The sequence below is a fragment of the Triticum dicoccoides genome, chromosome 4B (genome assembly GCF_002162155.2).
Source record: "Triticum dicoccoides isolate Atlit2015 ecotype Zavitan chromosome 4B, WEW_v2.0, whole genome shotgun sequence".
Lineage (NCBI taxonomy): Eukaryota > Viridiplantae > Streptophyta > Magnoliopsida > Poales > Poaceae > Triticum > Triticum dicoccoides.
The window spans coordinates 658,185,347-658,193,370 of record NC_041387.1 but is presented as its reverse complement, the minus strand read 5'-3'; the positions used below and the strand labels follow the sequence as shown (position 1 = coordinate 658,193,370).

General features: G+C 47.7%; 1 pseudogene; it reads right to left on the bottom strand.

The window, feature by feature from the left end:
• Positions 1-5,219: 5,219 nt before the first annotated feature.
• Positions 5,220-7,614, bottom strand: LOC119293005 (annotated as a pseudogene).
• Between the last annotated feature and the right edge of the window lie 410 nt (positions 7,615-8,024).

Below are 8,024 nucleotides of genomic sequence, written 5' to 3'. Positions count from 1 at the left end.
CCAGTGGCGAAAGGAAGGAGAAGTTCTGGTGCATCTCTTTGGGAGGAGCGACCTCCCTTTTATAGGCGCAAGAGAAGGAGGCGAGAGGCTGTGTCGGGAGCTGAAGGGAATGCGGGAGACGAAACGAACAGGCAGCAGCCGAAGAGGCGCGCCGTTCGAATTCAGTGTCCAGAGACAGAAAAATGTTTCAGCTTTCGAGTGACCTTTCGTATACCCGTAGTGCGTGGCAAAAATTTAGACATCGACTCGGCTCATTCCCGCAACCCGCGGTGTGACGCGGCGTGGCGAGGCGGGCGGCGGAGGAGGAGCGCGCGTGGATGTCCCTCTTGTTCTCATGCTCATACAAGTGAGTAAAGAACCTCCCTTATAAGGAGGTCCAACTCCTACTCAACTAGCAATGTGGGACTAAACTTTAGTAGTATCCCTTGCCTTGCACAAATGGGCTAAGTGGGCCTCTAGGATTTATTTAGGAATTTCTGAAATAGTTATTGGGCTGTCCCAAAATAGACTAAATTCCAGCACTCCAGGCCCTTCTCCCCCATCGCCGCCGCGAGCCACCGCCGGGCAAATCCCAGCCGACGTGGGTGGCGGCGGGGATCTCGTTCCTCTCTGCTTGAGTCTTGGGCTGGCGCGCGACGTCCCTTCTCAGGCGGAGGCGTGGGGCTGCCGCAGGGCTCGTCGGCGCGGCGGCGGGCAGGCAGGGGTGACGGCGTGTGCGTCCCAGGGTGGCGCGGTGGCGTGCTACTGCTTCTCCAAGGTGCGGTAGCTGCGAGGGATTCGTCTCGAGCGGGAGCATGCGGGCGGCGGGCTGGCCAAGTCCGTCCGGATCTGGATCCAAGGGTCTGTTCGCGGTGCGGGTGGTGGAGGAAGGCTAGCTGGGCCTCTGTAGTGTGTTGGGGCACCACTAGTGGCTGGGATCTGACCTCGGTACTGTGGCGGCGACGGTGACATGGCGAGTCTGATCAACAGTCAGATCTGACCCGGGCGGTGCGGCATCCATGCGCGGTGGTGGTGATCGGTGGCGGTCACGTGCACACAATGTTGGATGGAGGGTCCTCGAGCGGATCCAGGTGAAAATCCTACTCTTGGCACGTTGCTAAGGTCGGCAATGGCGGTGTTTTTTTTGCGTCATCCCCTTCTTGAAGGCATCGTCGTGGAGAAGCCCTAGACCCCTATCCGCTACCTCCGGGGGAAACCCTAGGTCAATCGATTGGATGACGGCGACGCTCATGTGTCGTACCCCTCTTGAGGGCGTCATTCTTGGAGGTGTGCATAGGCTCAAAGGACCAATGGACGACATCTACGGTGGAGTGGTGTTCCCTATGACGCATCAACGTCATGGAGTCTCGGCGGCTAGGTGCAACAAAGTCTCAGCGGCGGATGCATGATGATGAACGCGTGTAGGGAGGAAGCGTTGTCTGGCGCCGTGGGGGCGTCGGCGGCAGGCCTGACAAGGTCGATGCATCCGTACCTGCTCTGAAGATGGATTGATGGAAGATGGCGGCGACGACCTATGAGAGTCGTCGAACCGGTTTGTGCCCCAGACCCGGTATGTGGCTTGGTCGGGTCCTCCGGCATTAAGATGTTAGGCTAGGTGAGACGTCTGGGTATTCGGCTCACACTTTCTGCACCCCTTCATAAATGGATAGGAGTAGCGACAGATGTTGCCAAGATGGTGGATTCAGAGATATTGATGTATTACTTTATAAGGTCTTTGTGAATAATCAATGAAGTGGCTGCATGCATCTCCCAGATGCAGAGGCTGGGGGTCATCCTCATTTTCAAAAAAAAAACCATCCGAGCGGTGCCCTTGTGAGAACTAAACCCCTATATATCTAAGAGAAGGCACTAGGAATACCCTTCCCATCACCGGCTGCTAGAGCGGCAGACGGAGGGTAGGCAAATCCACAGGCTCACTGACGGAGATCGAAGGCAGGCATGCTTTCCCCAGTGGCCTTGCCAGAGGGGAAAGAAAAAGCACGATGTGAAGTTCTTTTTCCTTCTTTGCATCGCCCTCAATTAAGGCAACTACTCCCTTCGTCTCAGAATGTGAGGCGTTTTGCTCTTAACTTTAGTATAGTGTCAAAATAACGTTTTAAGAGAAACTTATTTGGTGAGGGCCGTCTAGCTTACACGTGCACGAATTTTGAAGCAGTTCAGCACCCGGCTCGCTCGGAATGCTTGAATCTTTATGCATTGCTCAGACGTAGTACTACCACGCGTCATGGATGCATATATTTCCGTTCCAATTTGTACTTGAATTTTTTTTGAGTTTCAAAGCCTTGTCCTATTTATTCATAGTAGGCAGGAATCTCTGCCGCTAAAGTATGCAAAATACAATCAGGAGGTTGGTGTAACCAAACCTTACACATCTCACTAGATACTCCCTCCCTAGCTAGGGCGTGAGCAACACTGTTTGCGGAGCAACGAACCCAGCTGATCTTCCATTGATCTCGCTCCCGCAGCATCATTTTGACTTCTTCGATGACAGGTCCCAACGCTGACATATCTCTCTCCATGCTCTGTAACTTGCTTACTATTTCTTGGTTGTCCGTCTCAATGTGCAGTCGGAGTGCATTGACCTCATCCGCTAGTTGGACCGCCCTGCGACACGCGTGAAGTTCAGCAACTGCAGAGTCCGAGCATCCCTGAAACCAATGGCAGGCACCACCAAGGAAGGCTCCTTCATGATTTCTGAATACCACACCCGCTCCTCCCTTTGTCCCTGCTTTGGACGTGGCACCGTCGACGTTTGCCTTAACCCAGCCCTGTTCTGGAGGTTCCCATTTCTGTACTGGAGTGGGTTTAGCTATCCTGCTAGTACGTCCATTGGTAGCTTGCCATTGCTCCATCACACTGAGGACAGTTCTTGCAATGTCTTCCGCCTCCTCAATCTTCCTTCCATCTCTCGCATTGTTCCTAGCCAGCCAGAGCCCATAAACTCCTTGCAACATAACTGCTTTCTCATCGTCCGACGCAACAGCGAACCAACCTAACAGCCAGTTGGTGAGATCACCCTGGGAGCTTACAGTAACCGGTGGGATCGCCACCGGAACCCCCATTTCCGAGTGAAGGATTTTCCAAAACTTTGCTGAATGATGGCAGGCCCAGAATCGGTGGTAGTTGGTTTCTTCCCTTCCGCACGCAACACAGACCACTCCTTTCTTAATACTTCTCCTTTGGAGCTCCGAACCGACAGCTAGTCTGTTCCTGATGAGTCTCCACATGTGCGTTTTAACCTTTCCAGGGGCGATCGAGTCCCACAGCCCTAACCATGCTCGATGCTTTGCTATAGACGACGATGACTCCGGCTGTCCGGACTTTACACGCTTTTGCATCATTCTCAAATGGTAAGCCGATCTCACGGTAAATATCCCGTTCTTTGTAAAGTTCCAGGCATGATAATCCACAACTCCCGGGCCCCCAATCTGAATTTGCAGTATTTCTTGCGCCTCGTCAGGAGGAAACATCTCCTCAACCTTGGCCCGGTCCCAGGTAGTACCATGAGCATTCAGTAAATCCGAAACCTTGTTCCTACCGTGGATGTAGGTCTGGCCCAGTGGCTTCAGACTACCTTTCCTCGATATCCAATTATCATGGTGGATCCTGATCTTGCTTCCATCTCCTATTCTCCATATAAGGCCGTCAAGCAGCAGATTTCTTCCATGGATTATGCTCCTGAAAGTGAAAGACCCCCCTTGAGGGCATGTTGCACTCAGAATTGAACTATCAGGGAAGTACCGAGCTTTGAGAACACGTGCACAGAGAGAGTTTGGACTCTGTAGCATCCGCCAAGCCTGCTTTGTGAGAAACGCTTGGTTAAACACCTCTGGATCTCTGAACCCCAGTCCTCCTTCATGATTCCTCGTGCACATTTTGTCCCATGCTATCCAATGCACCTTCTTCTCACCATTCACTGCACCCCATCAGAAGTTTGACGAAATAGATGACAATTTCCCGCACACTTTCTTTGTGAGTTGAAAACAGCTCATGGTGAAAGTTGGTGTGGACTGAAGCCCGGATTTGACGAGTACTTCTCTAGCAGTTTTTGACAGACCTTGCCCTTTGTATCCCGCCACCTTTTTTCCGCACTCTCACTAACATACTTGAAAGTCCCATATTTGGACCTCCCCACCACGGTGGGCAGCCCCAAGTATCTCTCACTCAAGGCCTCCGAATTGATGCCTATCGTTTGCTTCAATAGTGTTTTATCCTCCTCCCTTGTTCCTTTACCGAAAAAATGGCCGACTTTTGCAAGTTTACCTTTTGGCCGGAAGCCCTCTCATAGTCCTGCAAAATAGTTCGTAGCACCTCCAGGTTTTCTTTGGAGCCCTCGAGGAATACCACACTATCGTCTGCGAATAAAAGGTGAGTTATCGTGGTGCCAGTGCTCCCAAATGACACCCCCTTGATCTCCTTCCTTTCTTGGGCATGTTGTAGTAGGACTGAGAACCCCTCTACACAAAAGAGAAATAGATAGGGTGATAGTGGATTAATGCGATTGGCTCGTGCTGCCCGTGCGTGCTACTGCCCGTCCGGTGAGACGTCCCTGGTCGCGGTCGACTTGCTCTAGCCTGTTGCCGCGGAAATCCCGGTTTGTACGTACTCTCTACTCTGGATTACACTAATAATCTTCGTTTTATGCTACTAGCATAATTTCACTATTGTCCGCTCCGGATTTGCAGCTGAACGCAGCAGCGTGTCGACCAGTACCTTGTGGCTGTGCCTTCCTCCATGCATGCATGTTGATCCGGCGGCCAAGATGGACCACGAGATCCAGACCGCCAGCGACAACTTGCGCTTATTTATTGGAGTACTCTTGAGCTGGCCGTTGACCCGGCAGCTAAGATGGACTTTTTTTTTTGAAATAAATCGTTAGCTTTATTAATTGCAAATAACAGTTACATCGTCCATAAGAAGAGGTACAATTTCATCCATGGGTTCCTCAAAATATTCATTTGTTACGGAAATTTTCGCTAATCTAGCTAGTTCATGAGCCACCCTATTTGCCTCTCTATTACAATGCTCAAACCTAGTAAGAGAAAAATCACAAGCCAAAAAATAGCAATCATCAAAAACAGCCGCCGCCGCTCCCGCTGATTGTCCTCCATTCTTCATTGTATTGATGACTTCAATATTGTCTGAGTTGACATCTAGGCGATTGCATCCCGCCCTCTGTGCAAGTAATAATCCAAACCTTAGAGCCAAAACTTCCGCTGTCAGAACATCTGCACACCAATCAAACTTCCAGTTTCCGCCGGCAATAAATCTTCCTTTATCATCTCTGAGAACAGCCCCAGCTGTACCACTAAGCCGATCATGATCAAACGAAGCATCAGTATTTAGCTTAACAAGTCCCATAGGAGGTTTGCTCCATCCTCCTTTTTTAATAGATGCATTCGGGGAATGGGCATTTACATAGTTTGTTGTTATTGCCCTAATCCCCATGGAGGATAGTTGTGCGTTTTGAGCCTTACCTTCATGAACCAGCCTACGTCTATCCCACCATAAATACCAAGCGGTTATAGCTATTAGTTCACGTACATTCTGGATTCCTAGAGTAGCTATTTCATTTTCTGGCTTCAGAAGTAAAAGTTCAAGGATTGCTTCTCCTGCCCTATCAACAACACATGCTTCTTTAATCACCCCCCACAACCCCAGTTTTTTCCAAACTTCTTTTGCCTTCTGACAGAGGAACAATACGTGTTTCGTGTCTTCCTGTTCATTTGTGCATGAGGGGCATATAGGCGTGACCTTGATGTGTCTATTGGCCAATGTAACGCGACATGGGAGTGTACCATGTAACGTACGCCAAATAAAGATTTTTACCTTTGCCGGACAAGACAATTTCCAAATCTTCCCCCAAATAGGGTTGACATTGATCCTACCCATGCCGTTTGTATACTGCAACTTCTTTCCATGCTGCCGGTTCCATTCCTCCAAATAGTCCGAGCGAACAGTGAACAAACCATTTTTCGTAAAACTCCATGCAATAAAGTCTTCCATGGTATGCGTAGGAAGGGGAATGGCGAGGACTCTTTGAACATCAATCGGCCACAAAGTTTGTCTCACCAAATCTTCGTCCCAACAATTCATAACTGGATCAATGAGATCAGCTATCTTTGACAAGAGTTGCCCTCTTCTAGGGGTGATAATTTTCCTATCTGTATTGTGGGGAATCCATGCATCTCTCCAAATATTAATTTTCTGACCATTTCCAACTCGCCAGATATAACCATTTTTCAGTGAGTTAACTCCCGCAAAAATGCTTTGCCAAGTAAAGGACGAACCTTTCTTTAAACTTGCACTCATCAAGTCGCCATCAGGGAAATACTTAGTTCTCAAGATAGTGGCACATAAAGACTCCGGTTTATCAATAAGACGCCATGCTTGTTTGGCTAACAAAGCCAAGTTGAAACAATGTATGTCTTGGAAGCCCATGCCTCCTTAATTTTTTGGTACACACATCTTTCATCATGCCATCCAGTGCATTCTCTTCTGATTGTCCTCGTCACCCCACCAAAAATGCGACATCGCGTCAATGATTCCTTTACAATTTTTTTTAGGAATTTTAAAGACGGACATAGCATAGGTAGGTATAGCTTGAACAACAGATTTGAGCAAAACTTCTTTCCCTCCAGATGATAACAATTTTTCCTTCCATCCATTAATTCTCATAATAACTCGGTCAATCAGGAATTGAAAACAATCACTTTTATCCATGCCCACATTGGCAGGTAAACCCAAATATTTATCATTTAGGGCTTCAGTCATAATATTCAGAATTGTACAAATTTGTGCCTTTTCTTCTACTTTTGTGTTTGGACTAAAAAATATGCTAGATTTTTCAACACTCACCATCTGTCCTGAGGCGGCACAGTAAGAATCCAAAACTGATTTTAACGCCTTCGCATTCATAGCATTTGCTCGCATAAGTATCAAAGAGTCATCCGCAAAGAGAAGATTGGAAATCGGTGGAGCATCTCTGCATACCTTTATGCCTGAAATACTTCCATTCTCCTCTGCTTTCGCTAAAAGGGCAGTAAGACCCTCCGTGCATAATAAGAATAAGTAGGGAGAGAGGGGGTCTCCCTGCCTCAATCCTCTAGTGGGTTTAAAACTCTCAGTTTCCTCGGCATTGAAACGAACTCGATACTCCACAGAAGAAACACATTGCATAATTAACTTCACCCATTTCTTATCAAATCCCAATTTTAACATAATCTCCTTTAAAAAGACCCATTCCACTCTATAGTATGCCTTTTTCATGTCTAATTTGATGGCACATAGACCCTCTTTACCAGCCCTCTTTTTCTTTATTGTATGAAAACACTCATAAGCCACTAATATATTATCTGTAATCATTCTTCCAGGCACAAAAGCGCTCTGAGTTGGGCTGATAATATCTGTTAGGATTATCTTCAAACGGGAAGCAATCATCTTTGAAATTACCTTATACACCACGTTGCACAAGCTAATTGGTCTAAGTTGAGTTACCTTTTCCGGAGCATTAACCTTTGGGATCATTACAATCGCAGTGTCATTCCATCCCTCTGGAATGGAGCAAGTATTCACCGCCTTGAGAACCTCTTCAGTCAGATCATCTCCCAACATAGGCCAGAATCTTTTATAAAAAATAGCATGAAGGCCATCGGGACCTGGCGCTTTTAAATCCCCAATGTCGAACAGGGCTTTTCGAACTTCGTCATTTGTATAAGGGGCGAGAAGAGCATTATTCATTTCTTCCGTTATTTTCCTTGGGATAAGCGAAAGAACGTCCTGGTTCGGTTGGGTTACTTCTGAGGTAAACAGATTCGCAAAGTACCTCTTAATATGATCCTTCATCTCTGTTCCTTGCACCCAAACACCATTTTCATCAAGTAATTTCTTAATCTGATTTCTTCTCTTTCTGGCCGATGCCACATTGTGGAAAAATGCGGTGTTACGATCACCATGCATCAACCAATTTGCACGCCCACGCTGTAGCCAACAAATCTCCTCTTGTTCCAAAATGTTTTCAATAA